The following is a 14,011-nucleotide window of genomic DNA, read 5'->3' on the forward strand; positions in this document are numbered from 1 at the left end:
AGTTTCAAGAAAGGCATTTCTCACAGGCACATAGAAAGCCCTTTAAGTGTGGACTGCACTCCACACAGAAAAGAGACCACATTAAAAAGGCATTTAAACCCCTGAACGTCTTTTTGACTTCTGACTTCAAAAGAGTTCCTTCACAGAACTGTACCCGCAGTAGCTGCCTCCTGATCATATGGTCAGGCATGAGGGAAATTCAGCTGATTTCTCCCTCAGCTGTACAATGAAGCATGTTAAAAAACATGAAGTTGAAAAATTATGTCAGGTTTTTAATCTTTTTATGCCAAACAAATGGATTCTTTACTTTCCATTCTATCTACTAGAAATGCAGACAGTGATGTATGAAATTAATTTGGAAGCAATATGTTAGTAAGGTTAAGTTTTAATTTTTTTCCAGGGATAGGGTGAGCAATTAGGCCTCCTTGGTGCCTTATCTGAAGTAAGACAACTGCTCTTGGGATAATTTGGAAAAAACCAGTCTGTTTTATCCAAACATCTAAATAAAATGAGAATAGGTCAAATGAGGGCAGCAAGTAGGGATTGGGTAAATAACCAAGTGATAAGTTTGTTGCTGATCTGCAAAGTAATTGAAATAAATAACTGAAATGCAGATCATATTCTACTCTCCCAGCACCAGGATCTTTAATTTGCCCAAATGAAAAGAGGTTAAAAAACCCCCAAAATTTTGGGGTAAAAAGTCACTTTAAGTTTGTTGCTTGGAGTTCTGAGGTAAAAGCCAAGAAAATTAGATGCTAAATTCATAAAGTTGGCAGCAGCTTGCACATCTCTTTGACTTGAAAGGAACCCCTGTTTACTCCTCTGCCCATGTTCCAAGGAGTGTAGGAAGTGCTGCTGCAGGCAGCTCTGCCAGTCGTGCTCCTGGCTAGAACTCCCTCCTTTGCATTGGTCATCCTCACCTCCTGTCAGTGCTCTCCTCCTTGGAGCATCCTGAGCCTCACATGTGGGGTACTGGCAGAGCACCAGGAAAAACTGAGAGGGACCAACAACTGGCTAAATGACTACTGTCCTCTGAAGGGGTAGGAGGCTTTAGTTCAAGCCAGTCCTTTTAATCAGAAAGGACACTTAACTTGCAGACTGCAGCACCATCCACAAGGATCCAGGAGAGCAGAAACACACCAGCAGTGACTTATGGCCAGTGGAGTTTCCTGGAATGCGGATGCAGCTCCTTGAGTCACAGGAAATCCAACCTACATCTTCCATTTCTTAGCTGAGGGTATTAATTTCGTGTTATTGGATGGAAAGTTTACTACCACCAATTTTATTTGCATGACCTTTATTTACATGACCTTGATTCTAAGTACCCAGAAAGTTAAATGTTTCAAAATGTGAAGGGCTTATGTTCAGAAAGTGTCTAAACAAACTGTTTCTGATATATTGAAACGCACCCCCCCATCTTCATTTTTTTCGTCAAAACCAGTTTACTGAATTTGTTCCAACTTCAGAGAATGATCAGCCAACCTGAAATTTGTTTTGTGACTAATGATTTACTAAAAGAAATGTACTGTCTTCTTCCCAGGAAGCCTATCATTCATTTGGAAGTTCATGGTAAATTTTTATTTATTCCTTTCTCTCCTTACAGTGGATTTGAGCTTCCCCAGGAGCCAAGTTGCTCCCTTTTGTGTTGCCTGTGATTTGGCCTTTCAAAGAGGGAGATTGCTAGCCTCCTGCTTTGGATGGGATCAGTAGACCATCCTCTTTTGCTCTGCCTCATGCAGAGAAGGGGGCTGCTGTCAGCACTGGGGGGCTGTGAGAGCAGTCTAAGGGAGACTGAAATCATGAGGGCTGCAAAATCCGTGTCAAGTTGGTGCCTTGCCTGACTCTGCATGCTCTGTTTGGGCAGATTTGAAAGCAGGCAAAGGGGATTTGGTTGCCTCTGTTTGATTTGCACCATCCTCAAGCATGTTAGGCAGCCAACAGAACCAATTTGGATCCATGGCTCCTTGCTGCAGAAGTTTTAGGGAATGGGCTGAGAAAATACAAAATGAAGTTGCTAAAGACTCACTCCTTCTTGGTGCTCCTTTAAAACTGCCCAACAGTTTGCTTAAATTAACTCCCTCTGGGTGCCACTGCAAACTTTCAGTGTTGTCACAGTGCTGATGTAACTGCAGGAGAGTATTTTTCAGGGAGAGTTTGCAATGAAGGAGAATTCGAGACAGAGCAATGGTGAAAAGTTTCCCAGGTCTCTTCTCTCACAGCTGAAGTGGAGCCCAGCCCAGGCAAGGGGCTAGCAGAGGGAGGACAGCCTAAGCATAACATGGAGCGCTGTGGGGTGCTGGGGAAAACACCATCTCCTCATGTGGTAGCTTTTCCATATCCCGTGTAACACAAGGGCAGGGATCTTGCCAGTCACATGCTGAGCACCATATGTGAGCCCAGTTACATTCATTCAGAGTCATTCAGCTGTTGATTGCAGAAAGCCTCCCAGGAAAGTGGGTGGTTATCTTTAAAATGATCTTCATCCAGCAGGCTTTGGTTCAGTTTCGCTAGTGTAGAACACTCCCATAACTTTGAATCATATCAGGATTTGATTGTGAGTTTAAATATATGTTGTGAACATTCAAGTCCTGTGCAAACAAAGACCAGACAGTGGCCAAGAGAAGCTGACGCGTGAGCAGCCATGTTGTTCCCTCTCCGGTCCAAGAACTGGATTCCTTCACAAAACCTTCTGTGTTGCAGTGATAAAAAGATGAATATTTGACATAGCTAGATAGATAACACCTGACACCCTAGTAAACAAAGGTGAGTTAATGGTTATGAAGAGACTCTATGATGTGGTTGCTTGCAACAGCAGCGAGTTGGACATAGTGCCCCAGAGGGCACCTTCCAGCCTAATTTTATTGTTTGCTGGTACAGGTCCATGAGGAGGTATTCACTGGGATTTGGGTTACTATTTTGTTCATAGAAAATCTCGCCTACCCCTTGCTATACAATGCACTCAACGTGTTGGAACTATGCTTGAAAAAACAGATCTGGGTCATAGTATCTCTCTCTTTTCCATCAGACTGAATTGTCATGCCCCTATTAGTACTGACTGGATTAAAAATCCCCCACAAAGTGAGTACATCTACTTGTGGAACAAGCAGTACTAAGTGCCCTGCCTTTGGATCCCCTGAGACAACATGAAACAGTGCTGCACCTTGGCAGTGGTGATGATGTAGAGGCCACTGACACTGGTGCACTCACCTGCTGAGACCAAAGGCCCACCAGAGAAGTCATACTGGTGTTCACTGGTATGCAAGAGACTGAAAACTGATGAGGCTTTGAATCTCTGCAGGCCATGTAGTTCATACAATATTGATTAAAAGCTCATAGTGGGATAGTCCCCGTATCATGGGATAGTTTGCCAGTGTAAATCCAGTTTAAAAATTGAAATAGATGGAATGTCTGCAAATTGGCATATCAGACTCTTAAAGCAGCATCCAGAGTCCTTGTCCCTCCTGCAGGATAGCTGGTTCTTATACCATGAACTTGATTTGTTAGCATGGCTGCAATCAAAATGTCTGTTTCTTATTTTTGCTGAGTTATACCTTAAATGTGTCTTTTTTTGGCTACTTATGTTCTCGTTTCTGCAGAGCAGCAGCCAAGCAGGGGCCCAATTCCTGGACCTCATATTTATTCCCATAGCTTTGATGGGTTGAGTCTGGTGCAGCCTGTATCACAGAGCACCTGGATGGGCTGATTGCAGACATTCACTGGCACCACAGTCTCAGCTGTGGAAACAATTTTGCTGGCAGTGGAAACCCAGTTTTGCTGGGGAGGGGCCCATATTTCTATTTTGAAATGTGTGAAGCCTCATCAGAGCTCTGCTATCAGACTTGCTGGAACTTTTCTGCCTCGCTCTCTTGGTCCATCTTTTCTCACCCATCCAGATCTTACTTCTGCTTCTTTTCAAAGTCCCTAGTATAGGTTTTCTGGCTTCTTTGGCTGTAATCTCTTCCCCCATTTTTTCTTCATGCATTAGTTCTTCCTTCACTGTATTTCTCCACTGTCTCTTCCATTTTCTCTGCCCTTCCTCTTAATTTCTCAGGACCCTCCTGTTTTTCTCCTCATGTCCACATTTTCATCTTTTCTCCAGAAGCTCCATGAATGACAACTCCCGTAATGGAGCATATCCCTTGAAAAGGCTGCTCTCTTGGACTTCAGAGGGGGAATGAGATGCAGGTCCAGATGGCATCACTGCTGTCAATATTTTATTAACAAGTAATGCTGAGGACCCATGGTAAAAAGCATTGTGTAGCTGGGCAGGAAAACACAGCTCTTATACCACAAGTCCTCATGTCCTCCCCATAAAGGCATAAAGGGGTTACAGCCTCAATGTTACACACCAGCAACTGAGGCATATGGAAAATAAGGATAAATTTACTAAACTGTTTTGACACATAAAGTTGTGAACACATTTTTTCTCCCCAGTCTGATGTCCTTATGCCTGTTAACTGTCTTAATTACATTCAACCTATTGATTTTTCTGGGGTATAGGAGTGACACCCATGTAGAAAACTTAGAAAAACTTGCTCTTGGTGTCCGAGTCAAGACCACTCAGAGAGTTCAAGACAATCTATTTGTCTCCACAGTGTCGTGGTGGGGAATTAAAACTCACCAGAATTTAAGGGAAGGAGAGAGAACAGTGGGAGAAAAAACAAGGAAACTATGTAGTCTGTGCTCACCATCTGACTGTGGCTCAAGGGCCTGGACTGAAAAGCCTGTTTTCCTGAGGCATGGCTAGAGCTGAAAAATGCAGCAAGGTCCTTGTGTTCTGCGATATTCCAGTACCGTGTTCATGAAATTCTGTGTCAGCTCCACAGATGTATTGAGACAGAAGACTGTAAAGATCTAAGCATGAAAGTCATGATTTGCATTCTTCCTTTTGTGTTACTGAGGTTTAGGCTTAAGGTTTGATGTCATCTCCTGGTTAGTACGTTTTGATATGCCACAAGCTTTTCTATCAATATATGCTTGTATTGTTTCCTATGACTTGGAGGTCGGTTGGCCAAGGGATAAGCAGACCTATTATGTTTGAGAGCAGTGAAATGTTTTTTTGATAATATTTAACTTGCTTAATATTTAATATGCATAGTTATGGTACTCAGGAGTAGAGCAGAGCAGTGGGATCTCCCTTAGCTATCAACTCAGTATGCCTGCAGAACCAGGAAGGCTGTGTATCAGTTTACACTCAGCTTGGTAATCTTGCATGGGGCCTGTTTGTGTCTCTTGCACTGAAGGCTGAATGTAAAATGAACATTGTTAGCCAAGAAAGCAAATAAAGGGAACTATTTCCCAAGGCATTTTACTCTGTTTATTTAACGCCTCTGAACAAATCCTTTTCCACATCCCCTGAACCTACTGGCCACTTCAGATAGCTCCATTTCCTGCTGGGTGAGTTTTTTCTAAAATGTTTATTCACCTCCAGGAAATGATGATTTCCTGAATATTCTGAAACTTCGTATTTTTGTTGTGTGCCTGTTTATTTAATAGTCTTACTTATTGTGCAAGTGTGCAAGGCACAGCAACACCTCTTGAAATGTAACTGTGAGGACGAAGTGAAACTAGACATAGTATAACACAAAACAGAGTGAAACTAAATCTGGTTTTGCTAATTTATACACAAGTGTATTTCCATTAGCATGAGCCGTTACTCCGTATTTATCCTGGCCTTAATGAGTTCAGAAGTAGGTTTTTAAATTTATCCTGCTCTAAGGAAAAATGCCTAAAAATTCAAGTTAGTGAAGGAGAATTAATTAACTTAAAGATTTTGTATTTCACAGTTTACATTAATGTCTCTTAGTTTTATTTAAGCAGCAAACCAACAGAAGGGACTATATGTTTTTTTCACCCTACAGTAGGACTGAAAATAAGCAATGTTTATTTTGTGAGGTTGAAGTTAACCTGTTGCCAGCACTCCAGCCTGACATGAATGTCACTACAGAGTGAAATTTGTGCACATTCTTAATGAAAAGGCCATAATACTTTATGAACAAGGATGGGAACCCAAAGTAACTACTCTGAAATGAAAAGAGCTTCTTTAAAGTAAATTAACTGGGATTGGTCCCAGAGGAAATTCAGGAATTGCATAGCTTTGCCACTTACCCTGGACTGAGCCACACGTCCCACTCATGCTTTCCTCTTCTCCCTTTGTGTCTACTTGTTCTTAATCTTCTTCTTCTACCACTGCTGGCTGTGACTCTCTTTGGCTTTTTACAGGCCAAACAAATAGTTCACATCTCCACTGAGTTCAAAGAGAAATGCAATGTGAGCATGATGCTTGCCCCATGCTTACCTGGAACTTCCACCCTCACAAAAACCATATCCTTCAGCGTGTGTCCATTTGGTAAAATTTTGAAGGAAGAAGAGACTGAAGATTAGACTTTTCATTTCTTAGACAGCCTTTTATCCTTGCTCAAGGAAACAGCCTCTTCCTCTTCTGCGAGTCCTTTGTTGCCATTCCTATACTGTCTGTGATGAGGAGACTGGTCATTTTTGCTTGCTTTTAAATATTATTTTCCTTCCTTCCTTCCTTCCTTCCTTCCTTCCTTCCTTCCTTCCTTCCTTCCTTCCTTCCTTCCTTCCCACCATGTTTTCCCCAGTCCAGGTGGACACATGCTGCTGATGATGTCTCTACAACCAGGTCACTGCCAGAGACAGAACCTTTGTAGCACCAGAACGGGGTCTGCTTGCAGACCACCCCTTGTGATACAATGTGATAGCACTGTGCCCCTGTCTGACAGGAGTGCTCTTGCTTCTGACACCAATTACTTGATATCCACATTGCTGAGCTGAGGGTGCCCAACATGTTGCTCCTTCCTTGGGTTCATGTTGTGCCACTTTACCACCAGGATGCAGGACCAAAGTATTTGATTTTTAAGCAGGCTTTGACAATTTTTACTTAATCTCTGATTAATTCACCTTAATTCCTTGTGTGACCTGATTGTTCCTTTTGCAGGGGGATAATTCCCTCTCCTCCTCCTGTCTAACATGGCCGGACAGAGCTCCAACACTTCTGTCTTTTTCATTCCAGGAGTGTTTTTCTTACTACCTTTTCTGCTCTATCATAGATACCAGACCATCAGCTCCATCAGTGTCTTCCTCAGCTTTCAAAGAAGATTGCATCCTTTTGAGAGATGTGTTACATTTTAGCTCCCTTCAGGCTTGGTGAAGCTTTCAGAGGTTATAGGGGACCCATAGAGAGTGTTTTTTGTCTCCTCCAGAAGTTTTTGCTACTTGGCCTCTGTTATCACTTCAGCTGCTGGGAATCATTTGCAGTAACATGTTTAAACCTGAAATTTCATGAGAAAAATCTACCCCAGGCTACAGTTGCATTTGTAAAGTAAGCTGCTAGGTGATACAAAAGCAAGTGGATCACACAAATAAACAGGTTTAAATTAACTCCAGGTCCTATACTAATGCATGATGACATTTACAGCTGCCTTGGCTTACCCTGCCATCTTCTGGTGATACCTGCCGCAAGATCAAAAGTTAGAGGTGAAATGAGATGAAATATTTTATTACTAAAAACACAAGAGCTGGCTCCAGTCCAACAGAAGTTTCCTTAAATAACTATTTTTAATATACAGCACCATATAAGATTCCTGCAGTATTTTAGATTTTGATTTAACTTATTTCAATAATATATTTGTTTTACTGGATGATATTTCACTAGGCTAGAGAAACCCTTCTGGCCTGACAATGCCTGCCCTGGCAAAGGCAGATTAAAAAAATGTGTCCCGCATTTCTCTATCATTATAAATTAACCAAAGATACTGAGGCAGACAGGGCCACTGAGTGGCCAGGTATTCAAGACTGTAACTACTTGGTCTCCAGGCCTTTAGATGCTCAGTTGCAAACTGCTTCTCAGCCATCCAAAACCAAACCATTTGACACTTCCTATGACAAAACCACCAATTTGAGCTCCAATTCTCTCACTGTGTCTCCCAACCTAATAGCTTAAATTATTTTCTTTTTTGATGGTTGTATTGGGTTAGCATGTCAAGATTTGGGTAGCAAGGGGACTATAGGAGTGGCTTCTCTTGGAAGCCACCACAAGTTTCCCCATGTCTGACAGAGCCAGTGTGACATAGCTCCAAGATGGACCCACTGCTGGCCACTGGCCAAAGCTGAGCCCAGCAGGGACAGTGGATTCTCTGGGATAACAGAGTTCACAAGGGGAATGGTTACTGTGCAAGACCAATGGCAGTGGGAGACAGGAGTAAGAATGTGTGGGAGAAGCAGTTCTGCAGACACCAAGGCCAGTGGAGAAGGAGGGGCAGGAGGTGCTCCGGGCACCAGAGCAGAGGTTCCCCTGCAGCCCCTGGTGCAGACCATGGGGAGGCAGCTGTGCCCCTGCAGCCCATGGGGATCCATGGGGGAGCAAAGATCCACCTGCAGCCTGTGGAAAACCCTATGCCAGAGCAGTGGGATGCCCTAAGGAGGCTGTCAACCTGTGGGAAGCCCATGCTGGAGCAGGCTCCTGGCAGGACTTGTGACCCCATGGGGACCCATGCTGGAGCAGTCTGTTTCCTGAAGGATTGCACCCTGTGGAAGGGACCCACACTGGAGCAGTGTATGAAGTGCAGTCTGTGGGAAGGACTCATCTTGGAGAAGTTCATGAAGGACTGTCTCCTGTGGCAGGGACCCACTGCCCTGCTGTAGCAGGGGCAGAGGGTGAGGAGTCCTTCCCCGGAGGAGCAAGGAACAGCAGAGACAAATTGTGATGAACTGACCACAGTCCCCATTCCTCAACCCCCCGTGCTTCTGGATGGAAGCAGGTACAGAATTCGGGAGCAAAGCTGAGCTCAGGAAGAAGGGAGGATGATAGGAAAGTGTTTTAAGATTTTTTTCTATTTCCTCATTACCCTCTTCTGATTGGTAAAAAATTCAGTTAATTTTCCCTAAGTAGAGTCTGGTTTGCCTGTGATGGTAATTGATGACCTCCCCCCATCCTTAATTTAGGAACCTTCTGTTGCATTTCCTCTCCCTTGCCCAGCTGAGGATGGGAGCAATAGGACAGCTTTGGTGGACACCTGGCAGCCAGCCAGTATCAACCCACCACAGGTTTTCCTGTTTTTTTCCATTTCTCTTTGCATCCTTTCCAGAATCACTCTGTTTTTCTGCTTGGTTTTGCTCTTTGACCAGCTTCCAGTACTCCTTCTTTACAAAGATCTCAGCACTGGCCATCCCTTAAAGCTGGAACTGAGTTTGAATTTTTTATTTGGATATTTAAAGTGCTGCTGGTTTGGAAAGTGCCCCCCTTATCCAGAGAAAAATCTAGATTTTTTAGTGGAAAACCAAGAAGTATTCAGTGTTTGGCAAGAAAGGGATTAGTCATGTCTCAAAACTACAGGCCATTCTTTAATTCTCACCAAAAACGTTAAATTTTTTTTTTGTCCTAAAATGTTTAGTTGCCATAAACAGAGGGTTGGGTGTTTTTTGGCCTTTCCACAAAATGTTGAAAATTTTCATGGAAAGCAGCTGTTGTGGGTAAAAAAAAAAAAAAAAAAAAAAAAAAAGCAATCATAAAAAAGTGCTCTTTTACTGTTCAGTAGAGAAGTTTGGATGGAAAATTTTGACCAGCCTTACTTTAAGACCTTTTATGGTGCTGTGTTGTGAAAGCATTAGACAGGCACTCTATCTGCCTGCTCCACCTATTTCTGTTTCTATTTCATTATGACAGTGTCTTCGCTGCCCTCAGGCCTGTAAACCTTTCACTTTTGGTATTTACAGTATTTATTCACTTGCTTTAAAATGTTTTGCTTGCTTCTACTTTAATTTTACCAACTGGGCATCCTGTTGCTGATCTGCCTGATTTCCTCCTGGTTGCCTGACGCTGCTATGACAGATTGCTCTCAAGGGTTGCTCTAGTCACAGGGCACTAGGTCTTTAGGGCACTTCAGCCTTGCAGACCTTTATGGCTCTTTTGGTGTGCCTCAATGGCACAAGGCTCCCTTGCATCTTTGCATCATCTTTATGCTGGGGCTCAGCAGCACACTCAGACTTCTGTCCTCCTTGGTGTTCAATATTGAGGAACTTCCACTTTATAGCAGAAGTTTTTATTGCTCAGTCATTGAGGGAGATCCTACTTGGTGTTACTGCATTATTGCTCATCTTCATGGTATTCAAGTTGTCTGATATTCTGATGATCTCAGCCTCCTGCACCAGCTCGTGTCACCTATTCTGCCCTGGGACTGCACCCTAAGAGGCACTGTGCCTCCTGAGGACTCCTGCTCCCACAACAGCACTAACTAGGGCCCTAATTATGGCAAACTGCCCAGGCTAATTCCAGATGATGATAGCTGCCAGCATCCCACAGGGAAAGCATTGTGGGGATGCAGGACCACGACTGTTAGAGGAACTTCAGAAAGACAGAGACACTTTTGAATTCCTCTACAAACAGCCAATAATAGTGGTGTGTAGAAAGCGTGCACGGAGTTTTGTGGGTGTCAAAATCATAAGGTAATGTTTTTTCCTTTAATGCACTGAAGGTCTCCAGGAAAATGGCAGGTCAGCTTGGCTGATTAGTATCATTACCCCCAAGTGTGTTCACCAAAACCAAGACTAATTAGTTCTCCAGACACTGTGTGAATGCAAACTTACCCGCTTTTATTTTGCTTCCTCTAGCTCCCATCTGATCCTACTCATTAGCACCTTCAAGCAGTGAACACATGAAGAAGTCTTTCGTCAGTCCCAAGCTCAGGAGCAGGGGATGCAAGGTAAAGGTGATTTGCTGCAATTTGCAAGGTCCCAATGGACAAAAGCTGATGCCCACAATGTGCTGTGGTGGCAGGTCTGAGTCTCCACCGCCAATCAGCTGAGGCAGTTCTAATTCTGATTCTCATTCTCAGAAACAAGTGTAGAATCTAATCAAGTCAGGCTACCTATGCCCTATGCTCCATCTGTACTTCTAAGGCAATGAGGAAAGTGTCACTTTTCTCCTCAGGCAGTCAAATCCCTGAGCCCAGTGTTGGCAGGCAACCAGCCTACGTGGAGCATTGATTCAGATAGAAGGGGCCATTTCCTACAGGAAACTAGGCAAGTATATGTTGTGTGGGCTCTGCCTCTCTCTCCAGCCTTGCCAGGATCCTTGTGTGCAGGCTTGGTCAACAACTGGGCTAAGCAGTGACCCAAAATACTCGGCAGGCAGTGACATTATGTTCATTGCAGAGCTTGGTCCCACTGTGCCCCCTGGAGCACCCAATGCTGCAGGACAGTATGAATTTTGCAGAGGTGATGGTAATATTTGAAATAAGTGTGACCAGATCATGAGAGGTCTCTAATTACCAAGGACATGCTCTTAGCCTGTGCCTGTACTGGGGAAAAGATACTTTTGGCATCTTTTTCTAAATATTCTTTTTGAAACAGGCAGAGAAGCAGAGTTTGATAACAGTGACACTGGTGCAAGTCTGAAGTACCAGCTGTGAGTGACTGAATTATGTTATATTCACTGCAGGGTAATGAGCTCAGACCCTGGTCTGCAGTGATCACTCTGGTCTGCAGTAGGCATAGGTTATTCCAGTTTGAAAATGACAGGGGCTGTAGCTATAAATGCTGGCCATGATTCCTAGTGTGTTTTACAGGAGATGCAACTGTCTGTGCAATATCTATGAGTATAAAAGTACAAACCCACCTGATTTCTGTCTCATTTCAGGGGCCATGGTGTATCACAGGTGGTGAATTGCAGGTGGTTTGCCAGGGTAGCCACAGCAGTATCCTGCTGGAGGCTCTGGCTCTCCTGCGCACAGCATGGGCAGCTGGCAGCCTTCCAAAACATGGCAAAAAACTGACACCATTTCATGCTGCAATGCTGCAGAAAAACACCTGATTAATAAAAGTTCAATTCCTTATTTTTTTTTTCTGCCTTACAGTCATCTCTACACCAAAAATTCTCATCAGACTGTTTTCCAGACATCACACACTTATTTAGTCGTGTTTGGTGCATGTGATAGATGGGTTTGAAATCTTTAGGTGTGGAAAAATATAGCTGTTCAGTGAAAGCATGCAAGAGATCAGAGCTCGTGAAGACTGCTAAAATGCCACAGAACAGTATAACCTTATGATACTTAGAGAAATATTTTTTAAAGGAAATGTAAACAGTCCCTCAAAAAAGAGAACTGACCATGGCTGAAAACAAACCTGTGAAGAGATACACCTGCCACACTGGGATGGACTTATCTGAAGGAGGCAGGAGCAGATAGCACTCAGGATGGTAGAGGCTAGAGACACATCGTTGATTATGGATCCAAAGTAATTTTTAATTTAACTTTGGTAATAGATTCTCCTATGCTGACATTTTTCACCATTTCCTTCTCTGTGCTTCCTAATTAGAGATTTTACATTCTGTTGCAATTAAAAAGAAATAAACCCACTAAAAGATTATTTGGAAAAAGGAAGGGAGGTGTTTGGGAGAAATGCATTATTTTAGTCATAGTTTGTGTTCCAAGAAAATCCGTCAGCAATTTTGCCTTCTGGCTGTGGATTTCCTCTTCCTATCTATTATAGGATCCCCCAATAAATCTCTACTTTCAAGGTAATAAGCCATTCTATATTTTAGGTGGGCTTGCTTTAAGTGAAAGATGCAGGCAGATTCAAGTGATCTCCACGTCTGGCTTCTGCCACGCCCTCCCATCTTGTTTCAAAAATAGTTAACAGCAAAATATGTAAGTTTAGCTGAGACAGCGAGGGCTCAGCATCTGAGCCTGGCTTTGGTGTCCTGTTGGGGCTAACGATAGAGGGTATTCAGAGCTCTCAGTTGTGGTTTTGGGCTGTGGCAGGCACATACTGCACTCCTTATGCCTGTTTGATGGCTGGAAAATTATTACTACCTAGAAGATCAAAGACTCAGCTTTAAAAAATAAACAAAGAAGTGGAAAGTGGTGTTTCTGCAGCATATGGGTGTGCTGGGTAGACACAGCAAGGGTTTGGTGAGCACTAAATGCTGTGTGCTGCTGCCATCAGTGCAGACCCTGGCCATGTGGGAACACAGGCACTGACAGCATTCAATGGCAGGATGCCATTGCCTCTTTGCTGGGATAACACAAGTGGCAGATAGGATTGGGAGGTGGATTTAGCATGACCCCTGCCAAGCTGAGATGAGGTCTCTGCTTGGAGTGGTTATGTCTGGGAACAGGAAATTGAGAGACACATTTGCAGGGCAAATTCTTTAAGAACACATGAGGTTGCACCTGAGGAAAGTCCTATGATGTAGGATTTGAAATTGAAATATTGACATATCGACAAATAACAAAAAACTAATAACCTTCCATTTCTTTTCCCCTTCTGAAATAAATTATAATGAAAATTGCATTCAGTAGTTCAGTTACCAAGAAAACATTTTCAAAATGGGATTTAAGCTCCCAGATAAATCTGGTAAGACATTACCCTCCTGAAGTATGTGATAGTCTTTGGCATGCTTCTTGTTGTTTAACACAGCCATTAAATGTGGTTTATCTGTGAAAGGGGAGAGGGAGATTAATGAGACCAGCAGAAATGGTGAATTAACTGACCATTATTAGGTGCACTTACAGAGTGGGCTACTATGGTGAACAGTTTTGTGAAAACAAGAAATATTAAAGCTCAGTCTCTGGGGAGGATAGAAATGTCATGACTCTAGACAAGGGGCTACAGTGAGCTCTTTTCATGGGAATAGGAAACAGATTTTTATAGGACCTCTGGGAGTGCTGTGGGACTCAGGGCTTTAGGATACCTGTGGTACTATCTTGTGATCCTACAGTCCCACATTGCACACTCTTAAGACACCTCTCTGAGGCTAGGCATGATATTTTGGCGAGCTGCTTAGCATGTTCTTTTCAAATGTCGACTCAGCTTTTTCCAAAGTTTCTTGGGATTTCTTAGTAACTCATGTTGACAGACAATCAGCCTTTGGACACACTTGAAAAAGACTGAAGAACATAGTACTGGCCTGAAAAAAGTCAACTTTATTAAACAAATTTAATTTGAATGAAATAGACTTTCGAGGATAATTTAGTGAAACTAGTGCATA

General features: G+C 43.1%; 1 long non-coding RNA gene across 2 annotated transcripts; it reads left to right on the top strand.

Moving 5' to 3' along the window:
- Positions 1 to 1,519: 1,519 nt before the first annotated feature.
- On the top strand, positions 1,520 to 11,033 carry LOC138118876 (uncharacterized). 2 transcript variants are annotated; one of them, XR_011155314.1, is made up of 3 exons: positions 1,520 to 1,569; positions 10,633 to 10,724; positions 10,952 to 11,033. It is a non-coding gene; the product is annotated as an uncharacterized lncRNA (long non-coding RNA). The 2 variants fall into 2 exon arrangements; XR_011155315.1 differs by lacking the exon at positions 1,520 to 1,569 and adding an exon at positions 8,995 to 9,069.
- The last annotated feature ends 2,978 nt before the right edge of the window (positions 11,034 to 14,011 follow it).

Source organism: Aphelocoma coerulescens, chromosome 1 (assembly GCF_041296385.1).
Source record: "Aphelocoma coerulescens isolate FSJ_1873_10779 chromosome 1, UR_Acoe_1.0, whole genome shotgun sequence".
NCBI classification, from domain to species: Eukaryota; Metazoa; Chordata; class Aves; order Passeriformes; family Corvidae; genus Aphelocoma; species Aphelocoma coerulescens.